Source organism: Scyliorhinus canicula, chromosome 3 (genome assembly GCF_902713615.1).
Source record: "Scyliorhinus canicula chromosome 3, sScyCan1.1, whole genome shotgun sequence".
Taxonomy (NCBI): domain Eukaryota; kingdom Metazoa; phylum Chordata; class Chondrichthyes; order Carcharhiniformes; family Scyliorhinidae; genus Scyliorhinus; species Scyliorhinus canicula.
Window position 1 is genome coordinate 188997831 of NC_052148.1, and position 19759 is coordinate 189017589.

Sequence of the window (19759 nt, forward strand, 5' to 3'; positions counted from 1 at the left end):
CACATAGTACAATATAAATACCAACTTCTTTCATTCATCATAGCCTCCAAGCCAAAGTTATTCCAGATCAGCTACGAGACTGGCATCTACTGCCAAGATCTATTTTGAATATTGTTTTAGAATAATTAAACATGAGAAAGTAAATTTTGCTGAAGATTTAATAAATCAATTTAGAGGCAAAGCATGTTCCTGGGGAAGAGAGTGGTGCAGAGATGTCTGGATGAATAATTCAACAGAAAGCTATTGCATGTGATGGAAAATACAAGAAATGCCAACTTTTAACATGAAGCTATTTTAATTTTCATTCTACTTCTCTTCACCCATGCATTGCAAATCACCACTTCATGTGTGCTCACACCAGGAGCTGCTCTAATGATGTGGATTACTGGTGTACCCTGGATCCACTCCATATTTAGACAACATGTGGAATAAACATAAGGCAGCAGGGTAGCATGGTGGTTAGCATAAATGCTTCACAGCTCCAGGGTCCTAGGTTCGATTCCCGGCTGGGTCACTGTCTGTGTGGAGTCTGCACGTCCTCCCCCTGTGTGCGTGGGTTTCCTCCGGGTGCTCCGGTTTCCTCCCACAGTCCAAAGATGTGCGGGTTAGGTGGATTGGCCATGCTAAATTGCCCGTAGTGTCCTAATAAAAAGTAAGGTTAAGGGGGGGTTGTTGGGTTACGGGTATAGGGTGGATACGTGAGTTTGAGTAGGGTGATCATGGCTCGGCACAACATTGAGGGCCGAAGGGCCTGTTCTGTGCTGTACTGTTCTATGTTCTATGTTCTATGTAAACATGGATTGTTCAAATTAATCGAATATGTCCTGTCTACATAGAATTTACAGTGCAGAAGGAGGCCATTCGGCCCACTGAGTCTGCACCAGCCCTTGGAAAGGACACCATACTTAAGCCTACACCTTTGTCTTATCCCCATAACTCCTCCTAACCTTTTTGGTCACTAAGGGCAATTTAGCATGGTCAATCCATCTAACCTGCACATCTTTGGACTGTGGGAGGAAACCAGAGCACCCGGAGGAAACCCACGCACACACGGAGGGAATGTGCAAACTCTGCACAGATTGTGAGCCAAGCCGGGAATCGAACTTGGGACCCTGGAGCTGTGAAGCAACAGTGATAACCACTGTGCTACCATGCCGCCTATACATAAGTAAGAAGTCTTACAACACCAGGTTAAAGTCCAACAGGTTTGTTTCAAACACGAGCTTTCGGAGCACGGCTCCTTCTTCACCTGAAGAAGGAGCCGTGCTCCGAAAGCTCGTGTTTGAAACAAACCTGTTGGACTTTAACCTGGTGTTGTAAGACTTCTTACTGTGCTCACCCCAGTCCAACGCCGGCATCTCCACATCATGCCTATACATAAAGCAGGCCACATACAATCCAGCCAATTACCACCCCCTAAATCTCCTCCAAATCATCAGTAAAAGTGGTGGAAAATGTCACTGACTGTTATTAAGCAGCATCTAGACAGCAATAACTTGCTCATGGACAGTCAGTTTGGGTTCCACTAGAGTCACTTCCCTCCAGGCCTCATGACAGCTTTGATCAAAAACTAGAAAAAAAGAGGTAAATTCAAGAGGTGAGATGAGAGTGACTGCCTTTGCCTTCAAGGCAGTATTTGATTGAATGTGGCATCAAAGAGCATTGGCAAATTTAAAATCAATGGGGATCAGGGGGAAGCTCTCCACAGTTTTGAGCCATACTTAGCACAATCATGATTGAGTCATCCCCGTCAGCAACTTACCTGTTTAAAATATTGGAGAACCATTTTTAAAGGATGCCCCAGTACATAAAGGTTCATATGAAACCTCCCTCCCATGCCAATCTCCCGCAGCATTGTCAAGGCTGGCACTGCCCCTGGGAGTGCCCAGACAGTGCAAGGGGGCAGTGCCTGACAGCAGTGTGAGTGAGCATTGCCCGGCCTTGACCCTCTTCCCCCTGAGTGATGCACTCACCTGAGCTTCTCTTGGAGGTCTGCTTGCCAGGCGAGTGCATAATTTAGGCTGGTCTACCGACCAAGCCCAGTCACACTCATATCAAAGCTCCAAAGCCGAGGACTTGGCTCCTCTCCCTGCAACTAGATCCTCGATTTCCTGACCCACAGACCACAATCAGTCAGAATAAACAACAACATCTTCTCCTCCACGATAAACCTCAAAACCGGGGCCCCGCAAGGCTGCATACTTAGCCCCCAACTATACCCCCTGCACACACATAACTGCGTGGCAAAATCTGGCCCCAACTCCATCTACACGTTTGCTGGCGACACAACCATAGTGGCTCGGATCGCCAACAATGATGATTCAGAATATAGGAGAGAGATGGAGAACCTAGTGGAATGGTGTAACAACAACAATCTCTCCCTCAATGTCAGCAAAACTAAAGAGCTAGTCATTGACTTCCGGAAGCAAAGTATCGCACACACCCCTGACTGCATCAATGGGGGTGAGGTGGAAATGGTTGACAGCTTCACATTCCTTGTGTGTACATCACCAACAATCTGTCCTGGTCCACCCACATCGACATTCCGACCAAGAAAGCACAACAGCGTTTATACTTTCTCAGGACATTGACTCTTCCCAACTTTTATAGATGCACCATAGAAAGCATCCTGTCTGGCTGTATCACAGCCTGGTATGGCAACTGCTCAGCACAAGACCGTAAGAAACTTCAGAGAGTCGTGAATACTGCCCAGTCCATCACACAAACCCGCCTCCCATTCATTGACTCCATCTACACCTCCCGCTGCCTTGGGAAAGCGGCAGCGTAATCAAAGACCCCTGCCATCCGACTTATTCACTCTTCCAACTTCATCCATCGGGCAAGAGATTCAAAAGTCTGAGAGCACGCACGAACAGATTCATTAACAGCTTCTTCCCCGCTATTACCAGACTCCTAAATGACCTTCTTATGGATTGATCTGATCTCTTCACACATCTTCTGTACTGAGTAGTACTACACTGTGTGCTTCACCTGATGCCTGTGTCTATGTATTTACATTGTGTATTTTATGTTTGCCCTATGTATTTCCTTTTCATGAATGGAATGATCTGTCTGAACTGTGCTCTTTCAGAGGGTCAGTGCAGAATCTATTGGCCGAATAGCCTCCTTCTGCACTGTAGGGATTCTCTGATTCTGTGACTCACTTTGGGTTTAACTGCTACACCAAAGTTGCAAACAGTCTGGTTTAGCCGCTGACTGTTGCCATGGTGGGGAATGGAGTGAGTCTCGGGAATGAAGTTTGTGGGATGGAGCAGAGACAATGCTTTCAACCTTCCAATATTTCTTGAGAGTACATTTCTGCTCATGCATTATTACATATTGAACAGCAGGTTTTATATTCGGCTGTGAGTGATTTTACAATACCTTGAAGTACAAAGTCCAAACAACAGGAGACCAAGATAATCACCTGGGAATTTTCAAACTTTTATTTACTGAACATTTTGATAATAATACTAAATAACAGATACATCTTCAGGTAGGCAAATACAAGAACAGATTTTAACATGAACGTCCTCAGAATATTAGAATAGTCAACATCTTTGGAAGCTTGTTTTATGCAAAATCACAATAAGCTTGGAGAAAATCTGTCTTGCAACATTCAATCAAAGTAAAAATTCCACTGACCCCTTGCATGGAGAAATTGAAATACATAACTCCTGAAGCAATAAAAATCAAAAGCAGAAATATTGATGAGGGGGTCGTTTTCTGCCATGTGGGATTTCCAACAAACCCATCTGAGTCATGAATTATTTGTAACAGCCTTAAGACATCAATGATTTTGTTATCAGAAGGTCGAGAGGGATTTACAGAAGTGGAGATGAAAGAAATACATCAAAGGACCTTTACATTATGGTTTTGTACCAATGTCAATGAACTTCTCATTATGGCTATTTGGGAGATGGTTAGAAGCAGGTTTCAGTTGATCTTTGGCCATTACACTCTCATGCAGCATCAATGTAAGGTATTGGAAAGCATAAAATTTCACTATTTTGTTAATCAGATTTCAGATACTGTATAGAACATTGTACATACAGTGCAGAAGGAGGCCATAGAACATAGAACATAGAACGATACAGCGCAGTACAGGCCCTTCGGCCCTCGATGTTGCACCGACATGGAAAAAAACTAAAGGCCATCTAACCTACACTATGCCCTTATCATCCATATGCTTATCCAATAAATTTTTAAATGCCCTCAATGTTGGCGAGTTCACTACTGTTGCAGGTAGGGCATTCCACGGCCTCACCACTCTTTGCGTAAAAAACCCACCTCTGACCTCTGTCCTATATCTATTACCCCTCAATTTAAGGCTATGACCCCTCGTGCTAGCCACCTCCATCCGCGGGAGAAGGCTCTCGCTGTCCACCCTATCTAACCCTCTGATCATTTTGTATGCCTCTATTAAGTCACCTCTTAACCTTCTTCTCTCTAACGAAAACAACCTCAAGTCCATCAGCCTTTCCTCATAAGATTTTCCCTCCATACCAGGCAACATCCTGGTAAATCTCCTCTGCACCCGTTCCAAGGCTTCCACGTCCTTCCTATAATGAGGCGACCAGAAGTTTACGCAATACTCCAAATGCGGCCGTACTAGAGTTTTGTACAACTGCAATATGACCTCATGGCTCCGGAACTCAATCCCTCCACCAATAAAGGCCAACACACCATAGGCCTTCTTCACAACCCTATCAACCTGGGTGGCAACTTTCAGGGATCTATGTACATGGACACCGAGATCCCTCTGCTCATCCACACTACCAAGAATTTTACCATTAGCCAAATATTCCGCATTCCTGTTATTCTTTCCAAAGTGAATCACCTCACACTTCTCCACATTAAACTCCATTTGCCACCTCTCAGCCCAGCTCTGCAGCTTATCTATGTCCCTCTGTAACCTGCAACATCCTTCCGCACTGTCTACAACTCCACCGACTTTAGTGTCGTCTGTAAATTTACTCACCCATCCTTCTGCGCCCTCCTCTAGGTCATTTATAAAAATGACAAACAGCAACGGCCCCAGAACAGATCCTTGTGGTACGCCACTCGTAACTGAACTCCATTCTGAACATTTCCCATCAACTACCACTCTCTGTCTTCTTTCAACTAGCCAATTTCTGATCCACATCTCTAAATCACCCTCAATCCCCAGCCTCCGTATTTTCTGCAATAGCCGACCGTGGGGAACCTTATCAAACGCTTTACTGAAATCCATATACACCACATCAACTGCTCTACTATCGTCTGCCTGTTCAGTCACCTTCTCAAAGAACTCGATAAGGTTTGTGAGGCATGACCTACCCTTCACAAAACCATGCTGACTATCCCTAATCATATTATTCCTATATAGATGATTATAAATCGTATCTTTTATAATCCTCTCCAAGACTTTACCCACCACAGACGTTAGGCTCACCGGCCTATAGTTACCGGGATTATCTCTACTACCCTTCTTGAACAAAGGGACCACATTTGCTATCCTCCAGTCCTCTGGCACTATTCCTGTAGCCAATGATGACATAAAAATCAAAGCCAAAGGCTCAGCAATCTCTTCCCTGGCTTCCCAGAGAATCCTAGGATAAATCCCATCAGGCCCCGGGGACTTATCTATTTTCACCTTGTCCAGAATTGCCAACACTTCTTCCCTACGCACCTCAATGCCATCTATTCTAATAGCCTGGGTCTCAGCATTCTCCTCCACAATATTATCTTTTTCTTGAGTGAATACTGACGAAAAGTATTCATTTAGTATCTCGCTTACCTCCTCAGCCTCCACACACAACTTCCCACCACTGTCCTTGACTGGCCCTACTCTTACCCTAGTCATTCTTTTATTCCTGACATACCTATAGAAAGCTTTTGGGTTTTCCTTGATCCTACCTGCCAAAGACTTCTCATGTCCCCTCCTTGCTCGTCTCAGCTCTCTCTTTAGATCCTTCCTCGCTTCCTTGTAACTATCAAGCGCCCCAACTGAAACTTCATGCCTCATCTTCACATAGGCCACTCGGCCCATCGATTCTGCACCAACCCACTTAAGCCCTCATTTCCACCCTATTCTCTCTAACCCAATAACCCCTCCCAACCTTTTTTGGACACTAAGGGCAATTTTGCATAGCCAATCCACCTAACCTGCATGTCTTTGGACTGTGGGAGGAAACCGAAGCACCCGGAGGAAACCCACGCAGACACGGGGAGAACGTGCAGACTCCGCACAGACAGTGACCCAAGCCGGGAATCGAACCTAAGTACCCAATTAATTTTTTTCCAATTAAGGGGCAATTTAGCATAGCCAATCTACCTACCCTGCACATCTTTGGATTTTGAGGGTGAAACCCACGCAGACACGGGGCCGGGACAAACCCGGGTCCTTGGCGCTGTGCAGCAGCAGTGCGAACCACTGCACCACCGTGCCATCCTAATAATAGCACTTTTAACAGAATTATTGTCATTGGCAGATGGTTGCCACAGATTCATGCTCTGCAGTATTTCAATAAAACTATTTAGGTGCGCATCACGCACGTATGCATGTTTCTTTATAACATTGTTTTCTTCCTTCTGTGCCTGTCCCCGAGGTAATTTCAGATGAGGAGCTTATTCTCTGCATATACTGCACATCCTCAGGTCCCCAGAGAGATGTCAGTCTTCAGCCAATTCAATTCACTCCATGTGACATCAAGAAACAGCTGAAGGCACTGGATGCTGCAAAGGCTGTGGGCCCTGACAATGTTCTGGAAATAGTACTGAAGACGTGTGCTCCTAACCTTGCTACACCACTTGCCAAGCTGTTCCAGTACAGCTACAACACTGGGCATCTACCTGGTAATGTGGAAAATTGCCCAGGCATATCCTATACATAAAAAGCAGGACAAATCCAACCCAGCCAATTACCACTCCATCAGTCTACTCTTGGTCAAGAGCAAAGAGATGGAAGAGGTTGTTGCTGTCAAGCAATAAATAAAAACACACTGAACTGGGCTAGCAATATAAATATCTTGGCTATAAGAGCAGGTCAAAGGCTGGGAATTCTGCAGTGAGTAACTCACCTCCTAACTCCCCAAAGTCTGACCACCATCAACGAGGCCCAAGTGAGGAGTGTAATAGAATATTCTCCACTTACTTGGATGAGTGCAGCTCCAACAACACTCATCCAAGTAAGAAGCTCAACACCATCCAGGAGAAAGCAGCCCGCTTGATCGTTACCCCTTCCACAAACATCCATTGTAACAATCTTTATCCAACTTCTAAACTTTTAGAAATAGCCATGACGTTATCTGGGAATATTTTTCATAAAAATATGCAAAGTGAGCTCTTAATCCCCTCACAGAGCCGATGGCTGCTCATCTCCATGGCAAGCTCTACCTGGGTCAACTTGGTCATTTGTGATGGTTTTTTACTGGGCCAAAGCTGGAAACAGTGGGCTGGATTCTCTGTTTGGGAGACTAAGTCCCCACGCCGGTGAGAAAACAGTGGTATTTTAAGGCAGGAAAATTGACGCAAAACGGCCACCGATTCGCCGGTTTTCTGGGGGTTAGTAGGGAGGCAGCGTAGAGCTGGCAATGGGGTCTGGAGCATTTCCGGGTCCGTGGCCACGCATGCGCATGGCGGAGGCCTGCAGTGGCTTTGCCGTGCTTCATGGCGGACTCAGCCCACAGACCCAGACCGCAAAAATAGTACCCCCCTCCGGCTCTTCGCACGCCCCAGACGACCCGCCCACAGTGCCCCGAGCTCCGAATGAAGCCTCCCCTGCCCGCGAATCGGCCCTCCCCCAACTGTGGTGGTGAGCATCGGGGGCGACCCCCAGGCAATGGCCTGAGGCCGTGGATACGTGGCGCGGCATACTGGGTGCGGAGCATCGTCACTCCCGATTTTGGCATCATCGGGGATTCTCCATCCCCTCGCCAAACACGATTTCGGCGTTGGGGATCAGAGAATCCAGCGCAGTATTTTGTCTGCACCTTTGAACAGCATGGACAAGGTCAAGCAGTGAGATTTTTGATAAACCATGGGTGAATTGTGAAGCTCAGGACACTGTTGAAGCCATTGATGTCACTGAATGCACTTGTGTGAAACTTCAGAAGTTCTTTGGTGCAATAACAACAGAAATTCAAACATTGGACAATCAATGTCAAAACTAGGGGCTGGTTTAGCATAGTGGGATAAACTGCTGGCTTGTAATGCAGAACAAGGCAAGCAGCATGTGTTCAATTCCTGTACCGGCCTGCCCTAACAGGTGCCGGAATGTGGCGACTAGGGGCTTTTCACAGTAACTTCATTGAAGCCTACTTGTGGCAATAATCTATTATTCTATTATTATTAGAAAGTCTGCATGCGAATGCTGCAACACAAGACTGTCTGCCCTTTAAATATAACACCAGTTCCTTTTTGTTTATTTATTCACGGGATGTGGCCATTGCTGGCCACGCCAGCATTCATTGCCCATCCTAATTGCCCTTGTGAGGATGGTGGTGAGCTGCCTTCCTGAACTGCTGCAGTGCATTTAGTGTAGTCCTGCACAGGGATCAGGTGATGCCGGCTTTCTGATGTCAAAGCTGCCCATCACGTGATCCAGTGCCATGTCTGCATTGCCCGCATTCAGGAGATTGCTACAGTGTGATCAGATTCAGGGGCTACATCCTTCCTGCGCCAGATCCCCAACTAATTCCAGGCGTACCGATAGAGGGAGCGACAGTAAGATTAAACCCAGCCGCATGAAACACTGAGTTCTCAGAGGGACTTGAGGTTTGAAGATGTTACAGATATATGAGGGGGCAGCATCTTGGAGGGATTTGAAAACAAGGCTGAGAATATAAAAATATACAGATGCAAAAGTAGACAGTCATTGCGATGGAAAGGATGTGGGGTTAGAATCTCAGCTCAAAGTCAAATCAGATGGCAAGGTTGGTACAGAAATACAAGACATACCACCACCCATTGTGCAGTCACCTCCTATTGATCATATACGCTTCAGCAAGTACACAACACAAGAGGTAGCAGCAGGAAGAGATCATACCACCATCAAGTCTGCTCCACCATTCAAAGTAATCATGGCTGATCTTGGACTATACCTCCACTTATCTCCACAACAGGGCAGCAAGGTAGCACAGTCTCTTCACAGCTCCAGGGTCCCAGATTCGATTCCCGGCTTGGGTCACTCTCTGTGCGGAGTCTGCATGTTCTCCCCTTGTTTGCGTGGGTTTCTTCCGGGAACTCCGATTTCCTCCCACAGTTCAAAGATGTGCAGGTTAGGTAGACTGGCCATGCTAAATTAGTGTCCAAAAGGGTTAGGTGAGGTTACTGGGTTACAGGTGGAGGTGTGGGCTTTCCAAATGCCGGTGCAGCTTCGATGGACCAAATGGCCTCCTTCTGCACTGTTGATTCTATGATTCAATGATACACGTTTGCTCCCATAACCCCAAAGACTAAAAATCTGTCCATTCCAGACTTCAATATAGTCAATGATAGAGTAGGAAAACCCTCTCGGGTAGGTAATGCTGAAGGTTCACAACCCTTTGAGTGAAGAAAAGTCCCCTCATCTCAGTCTTGAATAATCATCACCTTATCCTGAGACTCTGTCCTCATATTCAAGACTCACCGCCATGGGGATTCGACCTCTCAGTGTCTCTCCTGTCAAGCCCCTTCAAAACCTTGCATGTTTCAATGAGATCACCTCTCATTCTTCTACGTTCCAGAGAACATATGCTCAATTTTCTCAACCTCCCACGATAGCACTCATCCCAGAGACAATCGAGTGAATCTTTGCTGTCCTGGCTCCAATGCAAATATATCCTTCCTTAAACATGGAGACCAAAATTGCAGACAGTATTCAAGGTTAGTCTCACCAGAAGCATGTACAACTGGCCAAATTGCTTGGCTGTGGCATCAGAACACTCTTTACAAATATTTTTAGACTCTTCTTTCCAAAGTGGGCAGAATGTTCTGTTGCAGGATATTACTGTCCTATCAAAGTCCACCTTAAGCTACAATAGTCCAATAGGGTGTCTCATGATGCTATTTCTTAAACTTATTTTTCTGGTTATGCATTCCAGGACTACCAAGTTAATTTAACAATCAGCATCCCTCAAATTACTAAACTTCCTGAAAGTTGTTCCGGAATTAAAAACAGGTTTAATTTGATCAAAACAATGACACCTTCTAAAATTAGTTTATCTGTATCTCAAAAGTAGATGAACCCTGACATTATTAATTAATGTTAGCTTGTGTCGTGTTCGTGCAATTTTTGAATAAACTTCACACCACTCAAGTTCATGATTGGGGTTTTAGAACTCATTAAAACAGGCATGTTTGCAGGGATTTCATGGGGCCAAGATGCCCCCATAATTTCCAGGCCCTTGTCTCTATTCCTATTCAGTCTTTTTTACCAGATCTAATGAAACATAACATTCCACTAAGGTTCAGACATCAAAGTAAAATGCAACTTTGAAGTATGGCTGTTGGTTTCACACTATTTTATGCCTCTTGGCATCTTTCCAAACATTCCATGGTTTTGAAAATATCTTCTGCACAGACCAATGGCTTTTGTTTATCTGTGGAAAAAGCAGCCTGAAATTTTTAGTAGGTTCTGTTTTACCAAAGTTTGCTTTACATTTTAAAGCTCTCTTTTTGGTGATCACTCGCTAACGAGTATGATTGTCCACCTAAAATTTGGGGGGTGGATTTTAATATGGTGCGTAATCCTTGGCTGGACCGGTTATGTCCCAGGTCCCTGAGGGGGTCGGCCATGGCAAAGGAGCTGTCGGGGGTTATGGAACACGTGGGAGGGGCAGACCCCTGGCAATTTGAAAGGCCAAGGGCCAAGGAATTTCCGTACCAGCCTCCCCGGACAGGCTCCGGAATGTGGCGACTAGGGGCTTTTCACAGTAACTTCATTGAAGCCTACTCGTGACAATAAGCGATTTTCATTTCATTTCATTTTTTTCAATTTTTGTACTTCTTGCATGTCCACCGCGTGTACTCCCAGAATTACTTCTTTGTTCTGGAAAAAGCGTTGTTGGCGGGGGTGCTTGGATTAGAGTATTTGGCGCTATTGTGTCTGACCATGCACTGCATTGGGTAAAATTATGGATGACAAACGGGAGCCCCCAACGGCTGCATTTGAAGTTGGATGTGGGGTTATCGGCGGATAAGGAGGTTTGCGAGAAGATAGGAGTGGCTGTTCAGATCTATGTGGAACAGAATAAGATAGGGGAGGTTTCTGCCTACATGTTGTGGGAGGCACTGAAGAGAGTGGTAAAGAGGGAGTTATCGTGATCCAGGCATATACGGAGAGGGTGGAGTGGGCTGAGAGGTTGAGGTTGGTGGAGGCCATTCTGAGAGTTGACCGGAGGTACTCAGCAGCGCCTGAGGAGATGCTGGAGAAAGAGAGACAGAGGCTCCAGATGTAGAACATAGAACATAGAACAGTACAGCACAGAACAGGCCCTTCAGCCCTCGATGTTGTGCCGAACAATGATCACCCTACTCAAGCCCACGTATCCACCCTATACCCGTAACCCAAACAACCCCCCTTAACCTTACTTTTTAGGACACTACGGGCAATTTAGCATGGCCAATCCACCTAACCTGCACATCTTTGGACTGTGGGAGGAAACCAGAGCACCCGGAGGAAACCCACGCACACAGGGGGAGGACGTGCAGACTCCGCACAGACAGTGACCCAGCCGGGAATCGAACCTGGGGCCCTGGAGCTGTGAAGCATTTATGCTAACCACCATGCTACCGTGCTGCCCGTGTCCATGGGAAAGGCAGTGGGGCAGCTGTGCAGGGCCAGGGGGCAATATACGAATATGGGGAGAAAGCCAGCAGGATGCTTGCTCATCCGCTGAGGAGGCAGGTAGCAGCAAAGGAAATTGGGGGGGATGAGAGACGGCGGGCGCATGGTGGTAAGGGAGCCGGAGGAGGTTAATAGGATGCTTGAGGCGTTTTACCGGAAATTGTATAGCTTGGAGCCTCCAGTGGGGGCTGAGGGTATGAGGTGATTTTTGGATGGGCTGGAGTTCCCGAGGGTGGCGGACGTTAAGGTGCAGGGCTGGGTGTCCCGATCGGGACGAGGGAGGTCCCGATTGAGGCACCCATTGTGTGGAGTCGATGCAGAACCTATCTATTTTTGTCTTAAGACACTCTGATTTGGCCTCCACAGCCTTCTGCGGCAAAGTGTTCCACAGATCCACCACTGGCTGAAGAAATTCCTCCTCATCTGTTTTGAAGGATCCTCCCTTCAGTCTGAGATTGTATCCTCTGGTTCCAGTTTTTCCGACAAGTGGAAACCTCCTCTCCACATCCACTCTATCCAGGCTTTGCAGTAAATTGCAAGTTTCAATAAGATCCCCCCTCATTCTTCTAAACTCCAACGAGTACAGCCCAGAGTCTTAAACTGCACCTCATATAACAAGCTCATCATAATAATAAGAATCTTTATAGCCATAAATAAGCTTACTTTAACACTGCAATGAAGTTACTGTGAAAATCCCATAGTCGCCACATTCCGGTGCCTGTTCGGGTGAATTCAGAATGTCCAATTCACCTAGCAGCACGTCTTTCGGGACAACTTAGAACATACAGTGCAGAAGGAGGCCATTTGGCCCATTGAGTCTGCACCAACCCACTTAAGCCCTCACTTCCACCCTATCCCAGTAACCCAATAACCCCTCCTAACCTCTTTTGGTCACTAAGGGCAATTTATCATGACCAATCCACCTAACCTGCATGTCTTTGAACCGCAGGAGGAAACCGGAGCACCCGGAGGAAACCCATGCAGACACGGGGAGAACGTGCAGACTCTGCACAGACAGTGACCCAGCAAGGAATCGAACTTGGGACCCTGGTGCTGTGAGGCCACAGTGCTATCCACTTGTGCTTCCGTGCTGCCCTGATCAATACAGATATCATTCTTCTGAACCTCCTCTGGACCTTTTCCAAGGCCAGAACATCCTTCCTTAGATACAGGGCCCAAAACTGCTCATAATACTCAAAATGGGATCTGACCAGAGTCTTATACAGCCTCAGAAGTACTTTCTTGCTCTTATATTTTCGCCCTCTCGATATGAATACTGCCATTGCATTTGTCTTCCCAACTGCCGACTGAACCTGCACGTTTTTTTAAGAGAATCGTGAACAAGGACTCCCAAGTCCCATTGTGCTTCTGATTTCCTGAGCATTTCCCCATTTTGAAAATAGTCTATGCCGCCATTCCTCCTTCCAAAGTGCAAACCATCACACTTTTCCATCTGCCATTTCACTGCCCACTTTCATAGCCTGCCCAAGTCCTTCTGCAGCCCCCCCTGTTTCCTCAATACTACCTGCCCGTCTGCAAATATTTGTATCATCTGCAAACTTAGCAACAGTGCCTTCAGTTCCTTCTTCCAGATCATTAACGTATTGTGAAAAGTTGTGTCCCCAGCACAGACCCCTGAGGCACACCACTAGTCACAGGCTGCCATTCTGAAAAAGTCCCCTTTATCCCCACTCTCTGCCTATTGCCAATCAGCCAATCCTCTATCCATGCCAGGATCTTCCCCTGAACACCATGGGCTCTTAACTTATTTAACAGTCTTCTATGCGGCACCTTGTCAATGGCCTTCTGAAAATCTAAATAAATTAAGTCCACTGGTTCTCCTTTGTCTAACTTATTTGTTACCTCCTCAAAGAACTCTAACAGATTTGTCAGACATGACCTCTCCTTGACAAAGCCGTGCTGATTCAGTCCTATTTTATCATAGACTTCCAAGTACTCCACAATCTCACCTTTAATAATGGACTCTAAAATCTTACCAATGATCGACGTCAGGCCTCGTGGCCTATAATTTCCCCGTCTTCTGCCTCCCTCTCTTCTTAAACAGGGGTGTTACATTAGTCACTTTCCAGTCCTCTGGGACCTTCCTGCCTACAGTGATTCCTGAAAGATCATCACCAATGCCTCCACAATCTCCTCAGCTGTTACTTATAGAACCCTGGGATGTAATCCATCCAGTCCAGATGATTTATCCACCTTCAGACCTTTCAGTTTCCCAGAACCTTCTCCTTAATGATGGTCACTGCACTCACCTCTGCCCCTTGGTTCTCCTGGAGCTCTGGCATCCCACTGGTGTCTTCCACCGTGAAGACTGATGCAAAGTAACTATTCAGTTCCTCTGCCATTTCTTTGTTTCCTATTACTACTTCTCCATCCTCATTTTCCAGTCCTCCAATGTCTATTTTTGCCTCTCTCTTACCTTTTATATTTTGTAAAACTCTTCCTATCTTCTTTTATATTACTAGCTTACACTCATATTTCAACTTCTCCCTCCTTATTGCTTTTTTAGTTGTCCTCTGCTTGCTTTTAAATGATTCCCAATCCTCTGGCTTCCCACTAATCCTCGCCACTTTTTCTTTTGCTTTTATGTTGTCCTTGGTTTCCCTGATCCGTCATTGATGCTTTGTCCTCCCCGTAGCATGTTTAACCTCCTTGGGATGAATTTCTGTTGTGCCTCCCGAATATCTCCCAAAAACCCCTGCCATGGACATGGCAGATGATCTCTTCTCCTTCAAGTTTGAAAATCTCCTCTGGGATCCCGTCCACTCGCGAGGCTTTTCCATTCTTCTTGTGTTCAATGGCTGCTTCAACATTGTCCAAACTTGGTGGGAGTCCAAGATCATCTTTGATGGAGAGTTGGGGGATTTCCTCAAACCCGTTCTCATCTACGGTTGGTTTTTGATTTCCCTTATTCTACTTTGTACCTCTGCCTTGGCTAATTGATGATCTCTCCTCTTTGCGTTGCTGGTTATGTCATTTCGTCAGGAGCGGCGAGCTTTCCTCTTCTTGTCAATGAGGTCTTGGATGGCAAGGTCGTTCTCATTGAACCAGTCTTGATGTTTCCTGTTCTTATAGCCGATGGTTCTTTCACAGCTTGTGATTATGGCTGTCTTCAGATTTCCAGTTTTTTTCTGCACCATTAGAATGGGCATTTTAGAGATTTTAATGAAGACATTGTTGGACGTTCACTCATGTGTTTGGCTCTTTAAGCACTCAATGCTGATCTTTTTTCTGAGCTGTTTCTTCATCTTCCACTGCTTCTGGTGGAGTTTGATGGACATAGTGGATCGGATGAGCCGGTGGTCTGTCCAGCAGTTATCTTCACTGGTCATCGCTTTGGTGACGAGGACAACCTTTTGGTCTCAGGGTCAGTCGATGTTGAAGTTGATCATGTGCCAGTGCTTTGATCATGGATGTCTACAGGAAGTCTTGTCAGGAAAAGTGTGTTAGTGATGACAAGCTAGTGTTCCACACATCTGATGAGGAGAACCCCGCTGGATGTTGCAATTGCAATATCCTTCCTTTCTGATGGTTCCTTTCCAGATTTGGGAGTCGTTCCAATCCTTGCGTTGAAGTCCTCAAGGGGAATGATCCTATCTTCCTCAGGAATGTTGGGGAATATGGGGTCCTTCTTTGGACTCATTATCGGCATCAAGATTTGGGGCCTAGGCACTCAACCATTGACTGCTAGTTCTTGGCAAGTTGTAGACGGAGGGTCATTGATGCCGTTGATGCTGACAGGGAGCTCAGAGAGTTGGTTGACGAGTTTGTTCTTGATGGAGAATCCAATTCCGCCTTCTTCCCTCAGCTGTGCTTCGCCTGCTCTTTCGGCTCTCTTGCAGGTCAGTGACATCAGTATTGAAATGTCTACATTCATGGGCAACAAAGGTAGTCGATTGTTTTGCTCATTTTCCATGAAGATTTGTACATTCCAGGTTCCAAAATTGAGTTTAACTTTGATTTTCTGACCACAGGTAGATGAGCTGCTGGATTTGGTTTACCAGCCAGGTTGGGGATGGAATAGACTATTTTTAGGGCACCTTCTCTAACTCTTTCCCCATGCGAGGTGAGCAGAATGGATTCTGAAGAGGGTTGCTCAGTCATGAAGCGCTCTCCTGTTCCTAGTCCATGAGCGAGACGACGGAATCAAACTGCACCACTTACATGCTGGTCCAAAACTAGGGGCATCCAGATCTCATGGTCTCTGTCACCTTTTGCCGATCGCCGCAGGGTTTGTTTGTGTGGGGAGAGTACTAGTTTCCTCTAGGTAGACGCCTGGTGGGGGACATCTTTTAATGTGGGTATGCTGTTGCACATACCATTCTACCATCACCACTACACACAATGACACTGAAGCCCTGTCGGCTCTCCGACTTAAAGTGATAGAACATAGAACATAGAACAGTACAGCACAGAACAGGCCCTTCGGCCCTCGATGTTGTGCCGAGCAATGATCACCCTACTCAAACCCACGTATCCACCCTATACCCGTAACCCAACAACCCCCCCCCCCCTTAACCTTACTTTTTAGGACACTACGGGCAATTTAGCATGGCCAATCCACCTAACCCGCACACCTTTGGACTGTGGGAGGAAACCGGAGCACCCGGAGGAAACCCACGCACACACGGGAAGGACGTGCAGACTCCGCACAGACAGTGACCCAGCCGGGAACCGAACCTGGGACCCTGGAGCTGTGAAGCATTTATGCTAACCACTATGCTACCGTGCTGCCCTAAACAACGCAGTGACCCAAAACAACGCAGTTGGTGTAAAGTCCAGTTGGGAGCCACAGGAAAGAAGTTGGCCTTGACTTTCTGGCCCATAGACTTCGCTGCCCCATAATCTCCTGTCCCTTTGTCTTTATTCAGTTTTATTTTTTACCAGACTTAATGAAACATAACATTCCACTAATGTTCTAGCATTAAAGTAAAATTCAACTTCATAGTATGGCTGTTTGTTGGTTTCAGCTCTACTTTATGCCTCTTGGCCGCTTTCCAAAACTTCTATGGTTTCGAAAATGTGATCTTCGTCTCAGACCAGTGGCTTTTGTTTATCTGTGGAAGCAGCCTACAATTTTTAGTAGGTTCTGTTTTGCAAAAGTTTCTTTGGCCTTTCAAAGCATGCTAATATAATGGGCTAGATTCTCCGCACCCCAATGCTGATGCTCCGTTTCAGGGACTATGTCCCCACACCATCGTGAACACTGTGGCCTTTTACACCAGGAAAACTGGCGTCAAAAGGTCAGATTCACAGCCTGGCAGGGGGCTAACAAGCAGCTGTACTGGAGCTTGGAGCTCCAGCTGCTGATACGCCCCCCCCCCCCCCCCCCCCCCCCCCGCACTTCTGGGTCAGAGGCCGTGCATGCTCACGGCGGCGGCCTCCAGCGGCCGTGCCATGCTCCATGACGGATTCAGACCACGGACCAGGACCGCGGAAGTAGTGCTCCCGATCGGCAGCTCACCCGACCAGGACAGCCCGCACAATAAAAGCCCAATCCCAAATGAGGCCCCCCCACCCTCCGGTCGGCTCGCCTCCGACGGTGGCGGCCGCGGAGTGAGCCCGCAGCCGCCACATGGGTATCACAAACGGTGGGACCACAGAAATACGCCGTCGGGATTTCAGCCGATCAGGGGTGGAGAATAACGGATCAGGCCTCAAGCAATGGCCGCAGGTGGAGGGTATGCGGACATTGCTTGAGTACTCCGCTTTTCGGGGGAGCGGAGAATCGCGGAACCGGCGCCGATCCTGATTTCATGCGTGAAACTAGATTCTCCGCCTCGGAGCCGAACGTAGTCCTGAAACAGAGAATCCAACCCAATGTCTTCACTTTTTATCAGGACTATCTATGCCCTCCATCCTCTCAGCTCCCATGACTGGGTTGAAAGCTTTCACAAATCTCAATCACAAATTTCTGGGAAATTACTATCAGGTTAGTCAAGAATATTACAGCTTTTTACAGGGGTCGGGTGCTGATGCAGTCAGTGTCCACATGCAACATGACCTTTACAACTTTCAGCCTTGGGCTACCAAGTGGCAAGTAACATTTAAACCAGACAAGTGTCAGGTAATGACCATCTCCAAAAGAGATCATCTAATCATTTTTTTTAAATTTAGAGTACCCAATTCATTTTTCCAACTAAGGGGCAATTTATCATGGCCAATCCACCTAGCCTGCACATCTTTGGGTGGAAAACCCACGCAATTACGGAGAGAACGTGCAAACTCCACAAGGACAGTGACCCAGAGCCAGGATCGAACCTGGGACCTCGGCGCAGTGAGACAGCAGTTCTAACCATTGCGCCACCGTGCTGCCCTGAGATAATCTAATCATATGCCCTTAACATTCAATCTTATTGGGCGGCATGGTGGCACAGTGGTACGCACTGCTGCCTCATGGCACCTAGGTCCTGGCCCTGGGTCAATATCCATATGGAGTTTACACATTCTCCCCGTGTCTGGGTGGGTCTCACCCCCATAGCCTAAAAGATGTGCAGGGTAGGTGGACTGGCCATGATAAATTGCCCTTAGTGTCCAAAATTGCCCTTAGTATCCAAAAAGGGTAAGTGGGGATTACTGGGTTATGGGGATAGGGTAGATATGTGGGCTTGAGTAGGGTGCTCTTTGTAAGGGCCGGTGCAGGCTCGATGGGCTGAATGGCCTCCGTCTGCACTGTAAATTCTATGATAGAGGGCATAGGTTTAAGGTGAGGGGTGAGAGATACAAAAGAGACCAGAGGGGAAATTTCTTCAGAGGGTGAGCATCAGGAACGAGCTGCCAGAGGCAGTGGTAGAGGCGGGTACAATTTTTTCCTTTATTTTAATAATTTTAAAAAACAGTTGGACAGTTACATGAGCAGGGTGGGTATAGAGGGATATGGGCCAAATGTTGGCAGGTGGGACTATCTTAGTGATAGAAACTAGGTGGCATGGACAAGCTGGGCCAAGGGCCTGTTTCCATACTGGCACATGATGAGGATGTATTAACCCTGCTTAGGGCATCCGCCCACAGACCCACCACTACTCCGACCTCAGCTGGTTCGTACGCACACTCACTACTGGTGCCTGATAGAGCAACCGCACTCAGTCAATGAAGCCTCACCAAACCCAAACCTTCCCAGCGCCTCCCACAGGTAATCCCACTCCACCCGATCAAAAGCCTTGTCCGCATCCATCGCTACCACCACCTTCATCTCCCTTCCTGTGGCTTGTGGTGGAGAAGATGGCGGCGCCCCTGGATCGCACGTGGGGGGTGTAGAAATGCTGGGCCTGGAAACAGCTGCGACCGACCGGGCCTGGCAAACAGAAACAAAGTGGCCCTTCTTCCCACACCCGTTGCAGGTCACGTTCCGCGCCGGGCAGCGCTGCCGGGGGTGTTTGCTCTGTCCACAAAAATAACACTTGGGCCGTCCGAGTTGGCTGGCTGCCGCGCGGCGCAGGCTTGCGGTGAGCTGGGGTCGGCAACTGGTGGGGCCCACGATGGCCACGAGGGTGATCAGGCTTGATTAGGAAGTCCATCTTTTAAAATCTTTATATCAGCAATAAATTGATGTACCGTCAATTACCACGAGACGCGAATGGTGAAACAATCGATGCTTTATTGCACAAGATCTTGTGTCTCCTACAACTGAAACCAGAATGGGAGCAGCGCAGGAGAGCATACAATTTTATACGCCACCTGCTGGGAGGCACCAGCAGACAGGGATTTACCGTAGTACCTGTAATACACGGGTAATACATACAATATATCACTAGTGGTGTTTACCACATCCTACATTCTTTTCTGGCGGTCATTCATCATCTCCACCTTGGTCTCCAGCACGATTAGGTATTCCTCATGCTCGGACACTTTTATCTACACCTCCTGGATCGCACGTCTGTAGGATTCTTGATTCTGCACCACCTGCTCAATCGAAGACTTGATCAGGTCCAG

General features: G+C 47.1%; 1 pseudogene; it reads right to left on the minus strand.

Annotated features, from left to right (window-relative positions):
• Positions 1-14808: 14808 nt before the first annotated feature.
• The window catches only part of LOC119963652, a 49539-nt pseudogene continuing 44588 nt past the window's right edge, over positions 14809-19759 (minus strand).